The following is a 19,241-nucleotide window of genomic DNA, read 5'->3' as shown; positions in this document are numbered from 1 at the left end:
TTAGAGGAAGAACCATCATCTTTAGCTAACCGTCCTTCACGGACACCTTCTTCAAGACGCATCCCCATGTTCACCATCTCGGTGAAATCAGAGGGAGCGCTGGCCACCATTCTCTCATAATAAAATGACCCAAGAGTCTTTAGAAAGATCTTGGTCATCTCTTTCTCTTCTAACGGTGGAGTGATTTGAGCTGCCAGCTCACGCCATCTCTGGGCGTACTCCTTGAACGATTCTTTGTCCTTTTGTGACATAGACCTGAGTTGATCTCTGTCAGGCGCCATGTCAACATTGTATTTATATTGCTTGACGAAAGCTTCGCCAAGGTCATTGAAAGAGCGGATGTTGACGCTGTCCAGGCTCATGTACCAACGGAGGGCAGCACCAGACAAACTGTCTTGAAAGTAGTGGATTAAGAGTTGATCGTTGTCTGTTGCGTTGACATCTTTCTGGCATACATGACCAAGTGTGCCAAAGGACAAGTGTTCCCTTTATACTTCTCAAAGTCTGGGACTTTGAATTTGACTGGTATTTTAACACCGGGAACAAGCAAAGTTCGGCTGCTGACTTGCCGAAGAGATCTTTGCCTCTGAGAGTTCTCAATTCCTTTCTCAGCTCAAGGAATTGATCGTTCATTGCATCCATTTTCTCATGAACATCTGAGCCTTCAGACGCTTCAGAGTGATAAATGGTGTCGTCTACCCTAGGCATGGTATGCACGACAGGAGGTACTGGTATAGGGACCGGGCTAGATGCCGGCATTTGAGCAAATGTAGGAGCTGGCAGATCGGGCATGAAGCCGGGAGGCATCCCCCAAGGAAAACCGGGAGGCATGGCGTTTGGCTGCTGGGCACTAACAGGCACCGTCGATGTAGCTATCTCAGAAATTACCGTCCGCTGAACCGGAGTTGCTGGCTGAGGAGCAGGCTGATTCTGGGCGGCCAGAAGTTGTTCCATCAGAGCGCCAAGTCTGGCGACTTCATCTCTCAAACTCTGGTTCTCTTGTTCCAATTGCTCCATAATCCTTGCAGAGTTGACCCTCGTATAATACCGGTGAGTCAGCTTGTCTTCAAAATAAATGAAGAGCAAAGGTTAGAACCGGAAGACCAGAAACAAAGGAGTACCTGTTTTATGCAAGAATGATGCATGAAATGCTTGTGCAAATGCTTTGATTTTCAAGGGACCCTTAGGGTATTATTTGCAATATTTTGAATGTTTAAACATTTTGATTGCTCATGGAAAATATTTCATTCAAAATATTAAGACAAAGAAGTACAGCATTCTTTTAAATATTACAAAGAGAAAAGGTAAATAACATCCTATGGATCCCTATTAGCTCGGGATGCTGGAAGACGAGAAGCGTACAACTTCTTGATCTCTCTCTCATAGGCAGCCTCCATATTAGCTTTCTCCTTTGCAAGTTGATCATACTTCCTTTTCCAGAATTTGGAAGACTGAGGAAGCAGAGAAGTCCAAGTGTCGTTCGGATCGTCGATCACTCGGTGCTCGAGAAATTCAATCATAGCATCCTTCTCCTTGAGCTGCTGCAGCAATTCCTCTCTCTCGCGGATCCAGGCACGCGAAAGGTCTTCTTCTCTCAACTCCTCTACACGTTGGGTAGGGAGGGTTGAAGGCCCAGCCACATCCAACAGTGTAGGTCTTGGATGATCATATGGCATCAGGTAGGTAGCAGCCCTCTGTCTGACCCAAGAGGTATAGGGCTCCAAAGCAATGCAGTTCTTTGGACCCAATTCATTCCTACCTTTCATGCGAATATTGCGCCAAGCGCGGACAAATCTGGCTTTCAGGCCTTGGGGATCTTTACCCTCCTGAAAGAACACACCTTCTAACAGAATGTTATGGGGTTTATCCTTTAGGGGGAACCCAAGCTGACGACGTACAAGCGTAGGGTTGTAGGTAATCCCACCACATGTACCAAGAAGAGGCACATTGGGAATTCACCACAAGAATTGATGATCTGAACGGTATCATACACGCGATCATACCAAGTGATATCATCATTGGTGAGAGACATGAGTCTCTGAGACCACCGTAGACATCCCTTGTTCTCCTTGAAAGCAACTGTCTGTGGCAAGTGCGAAATAAACCACTTGTACAGCAGGGGCAAACAGCAGACAATAACGCCTCCATTCTTCATATTCCTCAGATGCAAGGAAACATATGCATCACCCAACAAGGTCGGAACTGGATTAAGAACTGAAAAGATCCTAATGGCATTCATGTCGACGAACTTGTCGAAGTTGGGAAACAGCACCAATCCATAGATAAGCAGCACAAATAGAGCCTCAAAGGCATCCTCACTCATGGCCTTCCCATAGAAAATGGCTTGAGCAACAAGGAACTCGGAGGGAAAACCCTGAATTCCGCCTTTGGTAGTCAGATTAGCTCTAATCAGATCTTCATCTATGTGCAACAAGCTGGAAATCTCTCGAGCAGATGGAATACCCTCTAAGCCACTGAACGGCACTTGATCCAGAATAGGAATCCCAATAAGGTGAGAGTATTCTTCCAAAGTCGGCAGCAACTGGAAGTCCGGAAATAAGAAGCAATGATAGAGCGGATCATAGAACTGAGCAAGAGTGCTCATCAATCCCTCATCCACTTGAGTAGTCAGCAACGGCAGAAGCTTCCCATATCGAGCCTTGAAACCCAAGGGATCTAATACATACGATGTCAGATTCCTTAACTCTTTGACATCTGGCTGTTTAAAGCTGTATTTCTTTGTATGCCTTTTTGGTCTTTCCATGTCTGAAAATTTTGCAAATAACCCTTTAAGTTCCTTGAAAATTTTCTCTTTTGATGACATGAATGCGGATGAATGCGTGAATGCATGAATGCAACAAACACACTCAAGGATCAAGCAAAGCACACCAAACAAAGGTCGTGGGAAAGCTCTATGTATCCCTAATATCAATCATCCATTTTGGTGGATTTAGGTTTTCACCTTATCGACACCCAAGTTCCATTGATATTAACGGTACATGAACCGGTTCAAACATTCCTAATATCAACCAGCCGCTTTGATGGATTTTAGGTTTTACACCTGATCCGGGATCCATTGATATTAACAATGTTTGAACGACTCAACCACGAATCACGGGTTTGTTGAGAGTCACGAGCATGGAGTCTCGGTTAAGAACCACCCAAAGGGAGTGTACTAGGGTTTAAACCTGCCAGACATGTTCTATCAGAGGTTCCCATAATCATCGTTCCATCTTTCGAATATTATCGGAGGAACGAATACTCGTATTCCAAGAATATTCTCAAGAGAAACTCTTATGAGTGTAGTATCGCGTAACAATCGTATCAGAACTGACATCTGAACGACCTCCGCACTACGGTCCTAAAAATAGGCCAAGATGGGTTTGGTAAACTAAGGTCCTTGGCTTCTGCGGAACATGATTGAAAGAATAATGCCTAACCACAAATAACTTGTGTGACATTATTAGTTCAACATGACCTCCACCAAGTGAATGGACTCGCAAGTCAACTGGCTAAGGACTACTCCACACCAGTCGACAAGACTATGCCATTCTCCTATCCTAGAGTGCACTCGAGTTCGGGTATAGAACTCATCTCACAGATCACCAAAGCAAACAGCAAATGTATATCAAGCAATTCACACATTACAATCAATACAGTGATCCCAAATTGTACGAAAATATGTCATATAAACAATAATAATATAGCACAACAAGGGTGAAAAGTAGGCAATACCACCAGGGATTCTGGTGAGGACTCCCCAGCAGAGTCGCCACTTTTCTGTAGCGGTGTATTCGTCGCTATATGATCTATCGATTAAATCACAAGCTAAGAGATACATGAAATTTTCGAGTCGCCACCGCACTTTTATTTATCCAAAGGACTGGCTAAAAAGCGAACAAAAGCCTAAGAAGTTTTACACGTAGAAAACTAATAAAAAGATCAGAGATTCTGGGTAAGGGGTAAATTACGCAATGGGAAGGTGTTAGGCACCCACTACGTCCTAGGTACTCCTAGGGAGCCCTTTTCACACTTGTTATGCTGAATTAATATTTGTTATGACAAAAGTATTGTGCAAACATGATTGGGATGATGAGAAAAGAATATACAAGTTTGATTGGTTATTGGGTTCGAACGGATGAACCCGTTGCCTACGTACCTTCCATCAAAGGTAAGGATCAGAACGCCGTAGTTCGGCTAAAAGATTTCCAAAAGTGGGTTAGGTTCAATTTTAAACACAAACCCTAGGTCTTACGTTATCCACGGGAGAAAACTCAACCTTATACAAACAACAACGTCCACCATGTGAGAACAGCTTCAACTTGCCAGGGAGGGGTTAACCCTATAATAGGCAAGGAAGGCTTACAATTCAATCACTAAAGACAGAAGGTGAGATTAACATCAACCACTAAGATAAATCAAACCTATAGCTCATGTATGAAAACATTAATGGACGAAGCCAAAACAAGTGAATGAGTGGAGTTATTGATTATGATTATGAAAATGGAGTCAAAGTATGATTAAGATCAATTCAAATAAGTATTATGAAATGAAGTTTGAAAAAAGGTCAAGGACTTGAGTCCGGTTTTTGGTTAGAAAACATGAAGATGTTTGCACAACACTTATGTCAAGTTTAAAAGATAAAGTGTGAAAAAGTCTAGGACATAATGAATGATGAATGGATGAGGATGGAAAGTAAAACTTCTTAGAAGGTTCACTTCTTGAAATCATATAGCAGATGATTCAAGTGTGTCCTTTGGAATAACAATTAATAACAAACAAGCAAAGCAAACAAAAGCGGATATCGGAGGCCAATCACTGGTCTTATACCAATCTCCTAAAACAAAATGGGATATCAGAGGCCACTCAATGGTCTTACACTAATCTCCACAGGCAAAGAAATAGAAAGCGGATACCGGATACCAATAGATGGATTTACACCAGTCTCCTAAAACAGAAATGGATATCAGATGCCACTCAATGGACTTACACTAATCTCCTCAGAAGAAAACAAAGATGAAATGTGGAAGTCAACTGCCAATCTATCTGGACTTAGGTTATCTCCACAGTATGGTCCTAGGAAATCCAATGCCACATCACTGGGACTTACAATGGATCCTCACATACAAGAAACAAAAGCAACAATATGATCACAGGAATGCAAATGCCAACTTACAGGGACTTATAATTGCAACCTCTCACACAAACAGATGAACAAACTATGATCACAGGCAAGCAGATGCCAACTTACAGGGACTTATAACTGCAACCTCACATACAAATCAAACAGATCAAATTATGATCGCAGGATAACAGATGCCAACTTACAGGGACTTATAACTGTATCCTCTCATACAAACAGATGAACAAATTATGATCACAGGATAACAGATGCCAACTTACAGGGACTTATAACTGTATCCTCACATACAAACAGATAAAACAGAAGATATGAGTGACCAATGAGGTCTTACACTCTATCCTTCCATATCACAGGAGCAAATGCCAAAGCAATGGACTTACAATTGTCCTCAATGGGCAAACAACAAATGATAACATCACACAACAGATGAGATGATCATGCACTAATGGCAAATTGATGATGATAGATGCATAACATACAAGCAAGCAGGTGCATATGAAGCAATCAATCAATCAATGAATATCAAACAGCACACTCTATAGCCAAACAATGGGGGCTCACACAAGAGGGTTTGACTTTAAAAGTCCACTGTAATGGGTAAAGGTCGCTCTTAACCTGGCCATTGAGGGACTCAGGTGAAGCAGATGAAAAGGAGATGAGGGGTGTGCCTCATTGCTTCAATCTCATATCAGAGAGAGCATCAAAGAAAGTGTGGGAGTTCAGAAAGTAGGAACTCTCTCCACATTATTGACTCGATTAGATCTTGGGTATTTATCTCATTGCTTCAACCATGTAATGGGAGCAAAGAGAGGACACACTGAATAGTGGGGGATAGATTGCTTATCCCTACCTTCCACCAATTGCCTTACTTGAAGGACTTTTCCTGCTTAGGACAAATTTAAACAAACACAGGCATTGCCTCTTAAGGAGGACTTCAGACAGTTTGCCCGGTCAAATAACAGACCGGGTCTCCAGACTACATGAAGAAGAAGTAATTATACCTCAAAGCAAATGCTAAATAGCAAAGCAAGCAATCAAGTTCAAAGAACTTAGGCAACTAAAGTACCTGAAAAAGTCAAACCAATTAGCAAACAGCTCAAAAGTCAAAATCAAAAGCAAATGGATAAACAAAAGTCAACCACAGAGGGATCAATTGTGCAAGGCACAAGGACTCAAGCATATGAGTCACCTACAAAACAAAGGTTAGCACATCATATAATTCAACTCAAACAAATATTTGAATGATCCTCAAGGCATTGGTGCTTAACCTGAAACAGATGAACTCAACATAAGCTCAGAAGACCACTAGGACTAGCCTAGGGTCAAAGATGGAAGAAAAGGTCAAGGCAGCAAGAAAAAGTCAACCCAAACCAAATTTAAACATTCAAGAAGCATTCTCAATTGGATTCATAACCAACTCATGCATCATGGTCATTTCATATGCAAAAGGATGCAAAGCATGGCAAGAGAAGCATACAAAAGTCAACAGCAAAGACTTCATTCAAAAGTCAACTCAAACATTTTCAAAAATCATGAAATAAATCACACTCAATCCTAACATCTAACATGGTATACATGTAAAATTTCATGGCATTTGGATGAGAGGAAGGCAGTCAAGTAAAATCATGAAGTCAAACCAAATTCAAGTAAGCATGGCGAAAGTCAACAAGCATGGGTCAACTTCAAAAAATCAGATCAATTTGAAAACAGAAGAGAAATGAATGAGATTAATACCAATGCAAAGCTCAAAGAGTCTAGTTATCACATATGAAATTTCATGGTCATACAATAAGATTTGAGAATTTCACAAAAGATTTGGCAATGCATAGCACAAAAAGTCAACAAGTGACCAAGTATGGAAGAAAATTCTCAATCAAATGGAAAACAGCAAGATTAATTCCAAGAAAATTCATACACCAACTAGACATGTGGAGGATGGTTCATGCAAAATTTCAAGTGATTTGGATAAGAGGAAGCATGTGAACAAAAATTGGGAAAATGCATGATCATGGTATAGCACCAAATGTAACACATAACTTCAAAAAATCATAACTCTCAATCCACAAATGATAAATGCACAAACTTTATATGGAAATGAAGGTCAATGTGTCTAGTTTCACCACAAAAAATTTCAAAAGCAATGGATATGACATGAGTATTTCACAATTGAAATGGCACAATGTATCATTTTGGCATACATGTTGAAAAATCAATTATCATTTAAAATCCAGAACATGAAAAATTAATTAAAATTCACCATAAAATACTAGACACATTCATGAGTTTAATGCAAAAAAAACTCACAATTTTTGGAGTTAAAATGAATTTAAAATGAATTGTGGAAGTTTGATGAATAATTGAATGAAGTATGAACAAACAACATGGACTAGTGGTCAACAAAGGTCAACCGATGGCAAATTTGAAAATATCCCTTCATTAATCAAAACGGTGTGTTTTGGGCAAGCAGAATGAAATGTTTTCATTGGTCCTCAGCCAATAAAACAGTAAAGCTGGCCAATGGTTCAAAAGTTCTGGTTTTCACAGAAAACCCTTAGGGTTTCTAACAGCACATGGCAATTGGTATCATGTTATCATGTTCAAAAAACAACAAAAAAACTAAAATCAAACCAAGCAGAAAAAGACCAACAGCATGGCATGTTTAACATCAAGCAACATCAACCAATCGACCAAGCAAACAAATAACAGCATGTGGATTTTCATGGGCAAGTTCAAGACAGCAACATGGTTTTAGCAACATGGTTTGGCAACAACAGCAACACACAAACAACATCATGCAATCATCAATCATAAACACAAACAACACATCCAGCAATAATAATCCAACGGGCCAAAACAACAATCATCATGAAACCTCAACCATCATTGGAACAAGCATGCTCATGGGAATGTTCATGCTGCAACCCAAACAAAAGCAAACAACACAATCCAACATGTTTTTTTCTGGAAATTTTCGAGGGTTTCAAACAGCAGGGTAAATAGCAATTGCAGTGGAAATGGTTCAGGCATAACAGCAGCAGGGCAAGTTCATTGTTAATAGCAGGGCACATTCATTGTAATAGCATAGCATTATCACTCAAATGGCATCCTAACACAAACAAAAGAGCACAATCCATGTGGATTTCTGAGCATGGCATGGGCTAAGCATAACAGCAGCAGGCATTAGCATAGCAAGTGATAATGGCTCATGCAATCAAAACAAACAACAACACACAAGAGCATATAACATATTGCGCATGGATTTTCTGGACATGATGTTTGTTTCAATACAACAGTGCACTTATCATCAAGCAATTACAATGAAATCCAACAATCAGCACATGGACAACAAGGCATAGCAAGCAGTCATCATCATATCTCATCATCAAATAAAATTAATCAGCCATATGGAAACCAACATGATGAGGAGAGAAATCTGGCAGCTAGGGATTAACAACAGTCATGAACTTCATCATTAATGTTTATCATCATGAACTCAATTAAAACAAGCATCAAGCAAGCAGCATTTCATATTCAGTTTCATGATCATCAACCAAGTTCAGCATCATCAAACCAAACAAAACAAGCAAAGTAGCATAGCATTTGGCAATGTGTAGCAACAGGGTTTATGCATCATTCGACCAACAAAACAAACAACAGCAATGTTCACAATTCATATGGTTTTTCATGGCAGCTTAAGGCATTAGAAGCAGCAGCAAGGTTCTCACAGCAAACAGTCCACAACATACAGCATAGCAGTACAAGTGATCATGCCAATACCAATACAGCAGCAGAGTTTAACTAGCATGGTTTTCAGCATTATGTACTTATCATAAGCAACAGCAAGTAAGGTTTCCAAGGAGTTTCAAAATTGGTTGCAAAGTTTTGTCAGCAATAGTATCATGTGTGTATTAACATCCAAACAAAACAGACAACAGCATACAACAGCATGAATTTAGCAAGCAGGTTTGAAGTTTTCCATCAGCAGGGCATATGCATGAGATTTTCTGAATAGAGCTAGGTTTAAACAAACAGCAGCAAGGTTCATGTTATCAGAACAAAATTTGACTAAGAACCAAAGTATAGCATTATCAGTCAAAATGAGCACTAACTCAAAAACACCAACATCAAAACATCATTAACCAACAACAACCAAGCATAATCATGAGATTCGAAATAGCAGCAAAGTTTATGTCAGCAAAAATAACCAACACACACATGCGAAATTTGGACAAATTCATCATAACAGCAGCATGCCTTCATCACTAATATGCAGATTGAAATTTCAAGATGTCTAGAATCCATAATCAATCATACCAACAGCATCATCAATCATCAAGGAACAATAATATAGCATCAGATTTTAAGGAACCAAAGCAAGCAAGGTGAATCGAACAGAAATAAGTTTGGACACACAACATGAAATCCAGATTTCTTGGCCATGACATAACCATTTCAATCAAGCCAACATTCATTTGAATCAGCATCAAACAAACTATCCAAAGCACATCATGGCATGGTAAAAGGAGGAAGTCGAATTGCTTACTTGTTTTTGGAAGAACTCGATGGAACAGTGATTATTTGATGGTATTTGTTCAAACAGTCAAAGATTCCAGCTCTAGATGATGGATGATGAAGGTGCTTCAGCTCAAACTTGCTTGGAAATGAGTAACTTGCGAACTGCCATTGAAATGACTTGAAGAAAACAGAGCTTGATAATGTGGTTTCAGTTGGGAAATGAAGTCCAAAAATGCTCCCAAATCGTGTCCAAATGAAGGAACAATGAAGATTGTTCAAGGGTTTTTAGTGTTAGTGCAGAAAAAATTCCAAAATGCAAAAATGCCAAATGTGAAGGTGATGTGTATTTGGTCTGTGGCTGCAGCTTCTAGGGTTGGCCAATGTCAGAAAAGAGACTTTATATGGTCTGTTTTAGATTGGTTTAAGGAATGATAAGCTGGATTAGCTTAATGAGCTCCATTTGCCAAAATTGCTAACTATGCATAGGTGAAGAATGGAGGTACATGGCTGGTCGAGTTGGGCCTGAAAGGCTGCTAATGGCCTGCTGCAGAATGCTGCTTTGTGGTCTGCTCCTTAATTGCTAACTTTGCCTTGCTTACATGGAGCTATTTGCACAATTGCTAATTATGCACAAAGTGGAAAATGGGAGGTGTTTGTCTGCTCAGATGGGCCTGCTACAGGCTGTACAGACCACATTCTAATTGCTGTTTGTGGTTTGCTGCAGCATGCTGTACTGGTTTTACTCTTTTCACACCTTTTGCACATTTTGCCAAATTTGCCTTTTGATCCCAAATGGTGGTATAAAGGTGGTATGATGATGGTTTATGGCTTGGAACAAATCACAAATGTGATATGGAACATTTCCCAATTGACCAAATCAAGAAAAAGTCAAAAACTCAAAAAGTCAAAGTTTGGTCAAACTTTGAATTTAAATGAAAAAGGTCCAAAAATGCCATTTTGAATGGTAAGGTTTTAGGTCATGAAAATTATATTTTTGGAAAGAGGATGAAAAATGTGGTTTGTAGGAAAAAACCCCACCAAATTTGGCCTTATGGTTTGAGAGATATGGCTTGTTGAAGTTCAAAAATTGATGAAAATGATTTGATCATATCTTGACAACCATACATGGGATTTTGATGTTCTTGGACTTTTTGAAAATGGGAAGACAAGATCTTCAACTTTCATGTTGGGCAAAAATTCATTTGGAGCTTGTATCATGATGTAAGTTTAAGATCAAGAAGTTTCCATTTTTGGCAGTTGAAATTACAGGTCCACTTTCTATTTCTGGAAAATTTCTGATTTGACTTGATTTTCTTCCATGATGAGGTTTGACATGATAGATGAGGCTTATACAAGCATGAATGAGCTTCTCCAAATCAATTCTATCCATCAAATCATTGATTAAATCAACTGTTGACCAAGTTTGACTTTCTGTTGACTTTTCTAGGGTTTTGGATGACTGATGCATTTCTGATGAATTCCAAACCCTAATTCTTTTGAGAACTTGACTTCAAATGATGTCCCAAGATGTATGAACCTTTGATTATTGATCATGATGCCCAAATTCCACAAGAATGGCCATCATCCATTGCTTTGACTGACCAATGACTGATTTTGACCTAATTGCTGATGATTGCTTCAACTGCAAGCAACAAGGTTAGACTGACAATATTTTTGTACTTTTTGAATGATAAACATATGAAAGCAAAGATATACAAATGCAAAGTATGCTTGGTGATCAAGAAACAACCCACAAGGCAACCTATCCACTAAGAGGAAAGCAAAGGCATGCATTGATCCTTGAGGCTATGATATGAATGATATGGGCCATGAGGGATCTTAGGGCCCAAAATTGGGGTCTTACAGAGACCAAGACATCAAAACTTGTTACCACCAAAAGGATGATACTAAGCTATAATAACTTCAAATATCACCGAGACCAAAAGGATGACAGTAAGATTAGACAACAAAATCGGTTATCACCAAAAGGATGATAATCAAGTTGAACTAGACGTCATCACCAAAAGGATGATGATTAGACATAATAACAGGGATCACCATCAACAAAAGGATGATGGTTGAACCGAAATGACAAGGATCCCTATCACCACAAGGATCACCGACACCAAAAGGATGACGGTAAGCTGTAATAATTACTGATGTCTCCATTCACCAAAAGGATGAAGGTTGGGACAAAACTTCAAGGATCACCGATACCAAAAGGATGACGATAAGATCACAAATGTTGAGGGTTTACCATTACCAAAAGGATAACGGTTATCGTAAATAGGATGATGATTATCATTCATCAAGGGATTTTCACCAAACAGATTGATATTAAGAAAAACCTGTTGGAAAATCAGACTACCAACAAAGGTTCAAATAGGATAGACCTGTTGAGTAGTATTGGAACATTACTGGATAAGGCTTGCTTGGGGTATTGACAACAAGAGGTTGCAGAAAAATATTCTCTGGAAAGATGTAATTTCTATCAATAAAAGGTTAAAGGAAATAAACTCACTGGGGAACGCTCAACGAGAAACAAGGTAGGAGTTTAAAGAAACATCACTTGGCTTAGCTGAGGATAACATCTTATCAATAAAAGGTTGAAAGATGCAACTCAATGGGGAATGCCCGGTAATAGGGTAGGAACACACTCAGAGGAGGTGACAATGACTTAACTGAGGGTTGGCCTGGATGCTTACGACTAAACCTTGGATCTTGATTCGTGCTATATGCATAAATGTTATGTATGTGTTATGTATGAGGTGATGCATGTGATGCATCTTTGAATGCAAAGTATGATTGGTTTGTTTGGGATTGGCCCCCCTTTTCAAAGGCGATGTATTTCTGGAAACCAACATTGGTTGGATTTGGTTTTATGTGGATGCCAGCAAGGTGGACTTTGGTTTTTTTTGGTAGTTGTCGTTATGGATTAGACTATTGATTGGTGACAGGATCTGACTTCCCGACACTCGGTAGTTAATGATGTGATGAACAAACAAACAAATGTGGATACTCTTGGTTCCCCCAAGTTTGGTCTCTTGCTGGTACATTGTATCTTTGCCCCAGAGGCGATCTCGACTTCTTCTTCTGAGATGTCTGGCCAGCCTGTAACTGAGCATAGCGACATGATCAACACATGATGATTATGCTTTTGACATGCCGCAAGGTTTCTTTCCAATATATGGTATTGCACTGGTATAAACTTTCGACATTTTGGTTATGAATTCAATCAGTTTCTAGTGTCCGTCACAGTCTGCTTGACCGAATTGAAGATATGAAGAGAACTTGCCCCTTGCCACTTGCCTTGCCCCGGTCTGTAGGGTGTTCAAAGGAATTCTCCTTGAAAGGAAACCTTTAGGAGTGATTATCCCATGACATGGTCTGAGTTTTTTTTCTTCAGTGTCCAAGTCTGGCCATGGTCTGCCCCCGATTAGCCTTCGAGGGACTTGTCCCAGACGTACTGAGTATTGAAGTGTTATTTTTTTCTGATCAACCGATGCTTGGAGATTTGTCTTATACTGACTACTTCTTAAGTCAATATAATCAAAAAGATCCCATGTCCCTGATTCATAGGATTATGAGATGATTTTGATTCGTGTTGGCACGAACGATCAAGTACCGATCGAATTTCCCCTTGTTGGAATTTTCTCGATGTCAAGTACTGACTGACAATTAAGAATTGTTATCCAAGAAATGGTGATTTCAATGCAATAGTTATGCAAGTTTTGAAAAACAATCATTCACTTGGGAGTGTCGTGGTAGTGTATGACGAGTGAACCATGAGTCCAAACGCGGTGTTGATTTTGCTTAGTGTGTGAGTGATATAGAATATTAGAAAATCACTAAGAGTCGACTTACACAATCTTGCTGTAATATGCTTTCAGAATAAACCTTACTTCAATTAGGTCTTTTGAGGATTGTAACGTGGCTTGGTTCATGGTTATTGAAAATAAAAAGATATAAGGCTCAAAGTTTATTTTAACCCACCCTTTCTTCATGATGATCTCCAATCCTACGTTCAGTTAATTTGACGCATACTTTACCAGAGTTCCGCAGTTGTAAGATGCCTTGAAATGACAGTCATCCTATTTTTCTACTCATAACTATTGGAGACCCTTTGCTCACTGATTCTTGTTTTTCTTTGTTGAGGACTTTCATGGCCTATCTCAATTTTTGCATTGATCCCTAATTTTTGCATGGAGCACCTTTTTGAGGCTTTAATCCGTCGGGATTACCCTAGTTTTTGCCTAAGTCTCCTTTTAGGGTGTTGGACTTAGCGGGCTCTTTCTTTGATTTTTTTTATTTTTATTTTTTTTGGAAAAATTGTGACTTCCGAGTCATTGGTCATTGAAGAACAACCGACATAAACTTTGGATTTGTATGGTTCCTTTGACACTTCAGGATGTGTGCGAAGAATATCATGTGATTGATCCTTGTAGGGGATTTTTCATCTTGTAATTTGAATGCGTAGTCAAATCAACTGAACACTACCCTGCCCAGGTTAAGTGTACGGGTTCTATAGATCCAAAAGAAACTCCTACTTCTAGGCTCGAAGTGGTTGACTAGGGATTATCTCCTTATCTCTCTAGTGTTTGGGGATTTGAAACGATGCTTGTACATCATTAGAAGGATTTTATCCGAAAGCATTGAATCAGCAATTATGAGTATTTTGTTTTCATCATCCTCCTTCCAACATTTACTAACAATAGTGTGACGAAGAAGGTGAGGTGGAAAAGTATGTGATTGTGCTTTGCAAATGTGACAGATGAGTGAATATGAAAGATTAATTCAGATCATGCATAATCATCCCATTAATAAGACCAAATACAAATAACATTTTTAAAGCATACAGTACTTAGACAAACAAGAACAAATTACAAGAATGCGAAACAGTAAAAATGGCATAATGATCGCCTTCATTCAAAGAAACGGGACTTCATCTATTGATTCATTGGCGGAATTGCTCTGCTTGTTCAGGCTGGTGGGAAGCTTTATCTTCGAGCTTCACTCTACTCCGCATGCGCCGACATGGGATTTGTCGCGACATTTGGCCTAACTGGCATGAAAGTAATTGCCTTACTGTTAATCAGGTCCCGGACCTTGTGCTTGAAGGCCTTGCAATTTTCTACTGTATGCCATAGGGCACCCATGTGATACTCGTAGTGAGTATTGGCGTCATAGCCTGGCGGATAGGGCGGAGTTGCAGATGTTAGCTCCTTCAAAACAACCGATCCATCCTTTAGCAGGTATGGAAGGATCTTGTTGTATGGTTTTGACAATGGATCAAAATGTCTTTCTGGTCTCCTTGCCCTCTGCTGGTTAGGTTGACGTTATGGTGGAGCACGTTGTTGTTGATTCTGATGCGGCTGCTGGTAAGCTGGCTGTTGGTACAACTGTTGACGTTGTTGCTGATATGGTTGCTGATAAGGTGGTTGATATGGTGTTGGGATGACAACGGAAACCTGATGATAAGGCATAGGAACATACGAATGAGCCATATGTCCTCCTCCTCTTATTATGGCATTGGTCTGCCCTTCTGGTTTCTTTGGGAGATTGGGATAAGGTTTCTTCATCCCTCTTGAAGCATTAGCGGCGCAAGGTAACTTTCCCTTCTTGATCTGGCTCTCGATTCATTCTCCCACGGAGACAACCTCAACAAAAGTTGGGAAACTGGATCCTACCATTTTCTCCATATATTGAGTATGAAGAGTTCCTATAAACATATCAATTAGTTCCTTATCGAGGAGGGGAGGTTGGACTCGAGCTGCAAGCTTTCTCCATCATTGTGCGTATTCCTTGAATGACTCATTGTTGCGTTGAGTCATGTCTTGAAGCTGTGTGCGATTGGGTGCTAGATCAGTATTGTACGGATAATGCCTAAGGAAGGCTTCAGCAAGGTCTCTCCATGACTGGACCTGTCCTCTCTCTAGCTGCATATACCACTCCAAGGATGCCCCACTGAGGCTATCTTGGAAGTAATGAATCAGGAGTTTATCATTGCCGATGTGAGCAGCCATCTTGCGACAGTAGTCTCTGAGGTGAGTTCTAGGGCATATGATCCCTTTGTACTTGTCAAAGTCAGGGACTTTGAATTTTTGCGGAATCACAAGGCCTAGCACCAAGCACATGTCAATAGTGTCCAAACCGGGAGTAGTGTGAACCTCCAAAGACTTGAATTTTTCTTCCAACACATGGAGTCTCTCAATAGTTGGGTCTAGGAGACCTCCAAAAACAGGTTTGGTGGGTTGTGGCATGAAGAAAGCGTCATACGGATCTTCATCACCCATCATGGATCCATGTCGAGCAGATGTAGCAGAATGCTCATGGGGGTTCACATTGTCCATCGAGACTGAAGTAGGGATCTGTCCTCCTCTAGGATGGGCAGGAGTACCATCAAGGTTAGTTACTCCAGGGATGCTAAGCGATGGTGATCCAAACTGAGCGACAACTTTTCTGGCTTCGGCGCTAGTCTCAGCATCCTTTTCCTTTTGGGCTAGGAGAAACATTATTTCAAGTAAACGGTCCATCTTTGCTTGCATGGAGTCTATGTCTGTCCTCATTGAAATCTGGTTTTCTTCAAGTTGTTCGAGTGTCATCCTGCAGTTGCGGCGTGTCTCGTACCGGTGTCGAGTAGTTAGTGTTACTGGACAAAGGGTAGAATATGGTGTAAGTTTTTGTTTCTGGAAGATGATATGCAATGCATGTTGATGATATGAAAATGCATGAAATTTTGCCATATTTTTCGGAAAAGGAAAACCGATATTCAAGATCAATCACGCGTCATGTACATCAGGATAATAGGAGGAAGTAATTGGTGTCTCTAATTACTGAAATTCCCAAGGGTAGGCCCTAAGGTTGATAAGTTCCTAGAGTCATTGATTCTCATTGAGAGCGTCACTACCGTGACAAAGACTCGTAGGACAGTAATACCCCTGAGATAATCTCATCTTAGGCAAGGTCTTCGTATTGTCCCAACAAGGAAGGCTCCATGGGGATTCTACTACGCGACTCTCGAGTCCAAGGTTCTAATAAGGTTCTCAGAGTCATAGTTCGAGGTTGGAAGTATCACTCTAAGATAATAATACGTCCAAGGTATCTCATCTGATTGGGGTTTTCGTATTAACCCAACAAGTCTGAGACTTTTTAGGTAAATACTACATAACCACCAGGTATAGTGGGTTAAAAGGCCCCTAGAGTCATTGATCCAACTCGAGAATACTATCGTTGTGATGAAAACTCGTCGGGCAACAATGTCTCAAGAGAATCTCCTCTAGGCGGGGTCTTCGTATCTTCCCAACAAGGAAGACTCCTTGTGGGCGTCCACTACACAACCACCAACTTAATCGTAGGGTTTTTCTCAGACTCGGGTAGAGAGCCTATCTCACAAAGTACCAACAAGCAGAGAACCTTAATATTATCATAGGAAATAAACCATAATAAAATAATTACAACAAAATAATAAAAGAATAAACATAACAAACAAACAAGGTTAACACCCAATACAGAAATTGAACTAAATTAGGCTTCACTCTCTCTTGCTTGGAGTTATGTCCCCAGCAGAGTCGACATCTGTCGCACCTCGAAAAATGTGATCCCTCGCGATGGACGCGGAAAAATATCGTTCGAACAGAGTCGCCACCAAACTTTATTCATTCCAATGAAGGAATTGGAAAATATCGATAAAACCTTTTAAAAAATAGAATAATGGTCGTCGCAACCATATTCGGGTTTGGGAGTTAATTACGCAAGGGGAAGGTATTAGCACCCCTCACGTCCGTTGTACTCAACGGGAACCTTTTAGTTCAATTTTATGATTTGAGTGTTAACTTATGTTGTTTGTTTTCTTCTAGTCATAAAAATATTGAAAAGAGATGGGTGGAAACCTTGGAAGGGAGAAAAGGGAGGTTTTTTTATTAGTGTGCTCGTGAAGATACAAGAATCTCCTGCCTACGTATCCTTATGGTGCAATAAGGAAATCAAATCATCTTAGTTCGGGGAACTACGATTAGTTGGTGTGTTTTGTTTATGAACGAATGTGTAGGTCAGCGTTCTAATGGCTAAACGTTGGCTTGTCTACTCTCGGTGGAGGCTTAAGCATTGGTTTATTGTGCGCATTAGAAAGGATTAACAGTGTTCTTTTTGAAAGAAGGGTTTTGGTCACACAGGGGGTGACAAGTTGAGTTAATAAGTTTGATGTTTTATTTGATTGGTTTCGATCGCACGAGGGCAAAGAAAGATAAATTTGATGTGTTAAGATATTTTTGGTTGGATGACGATTACTCGGATAGTCGAGTAAGACAACTCGTATCCTAATAATCGGGAAAGGGAATAGAAGACTCTAGACCGCTTTCTTTTTCATCCTTAATTATAAAAGGGTTTAAGGAGGATTAAGGTGTTTTGAATGGATGACGAATACTCGGATAGCCGAGTAAGACAACTCGTATCCTAATAATCGGAAAAGTGAATAGAAGACTCTAGACCACTTTCTTTTTCACTGAGGGATTATGAAAATAGGTTTGTATATCGTTGATGTATTCTAGAATAAACGACAAGTACGTGAACGATTGAGTAAGACAACTCATATCTAAGCATTTGAGAAGAGGAATTGAAAACTTAATACATTCTCCCTTTTCGTATAGTTTATTATGAAATGATTGATTTAATCGGGGTTTGGAGGTTTGTAAAGAAATGACAATTGTCTAACTGACCGAGTAAGAAAACTCGTATTCAAACAATCGAGGAGAGGAGTTAAAGGCTTAAAACCATCTCCCTTTTCTTTTCTTTGTTGTGAAAAGTAATTGATTTAATTGTGTTTAGATGGATAGAAATGACAATTATTTGACTAACTAAGTACGATAACTCGTATTCAAATAGTCGAGGAGAGGAGTTGAAAACTCAAAACCATCCCCCTTTTCATTTCTAAATGAAATGGTATTTGGTTGTGATTGGGCATTTTAATTTAATTAGGATAAATGTACTCGACATTGGATCGAGATTTTAAATTTATATTTACGAACAAAGTGGATTTTATTTAGTGAACCGGTCATCTAATCGATCAATTTACAATCCATTAGGTCTCATTGTAAGAAAGGCCAAGAGTAAGCTATGTGAGGTTGATGGCGATGCTAAAAGCTATCGACTTACAAAGGTGTTTGAAAATGGGCTCGACTTTGAATCGAGAAGTTTATGGTTTATCCTTGAAATTGAGTGGAATGTTTTTAAATTGGTGAAATTGAAATAACTTGTCACGATTGTAGCAAACCATACATATGAACTCAAGAATTTGTACAAATAAATAAGTAAACACAAAATAATAGTGTACACAAACTTCACACAATGACTAATTACCTCAATTATATCCAAATAATAAATTATGGTAAAAATAATAAAATTAATTAATAAAATAATGGTAAATTATATAATTAACTTATAAATTAATGATAATAGGAATTTAATTAATGGATAAGAACTTTATTTAGATTAAGTAAACAATTAAACATGAGCTACAAAAAGATAAAAAAACAAAAAAAAAACTAGGCCTTGAGGCCCAGACTAAGCCCATGTGGGGCGCTGCCAG

This window comes from Lathyrus oleraceus, chromosome 6, assembly GCF_024323335.1.
Source record: "Lathyrus oleraceus cultivar Zhongwan6 chromosome 6, CAAS_Psat_ZW6_1.0, whole genome shotgun sequence".
In the NCBI taxonomy this organism is placed as follows: Eukaryota; Viridiplantae; Streptophyta; class Magnoliopsida; order Fabales; family Fabaceae; genus Lathyrus; species Lathyrus oleraceus.
This window is presented reverse-complemented; position numbering follows the sequence as displayed.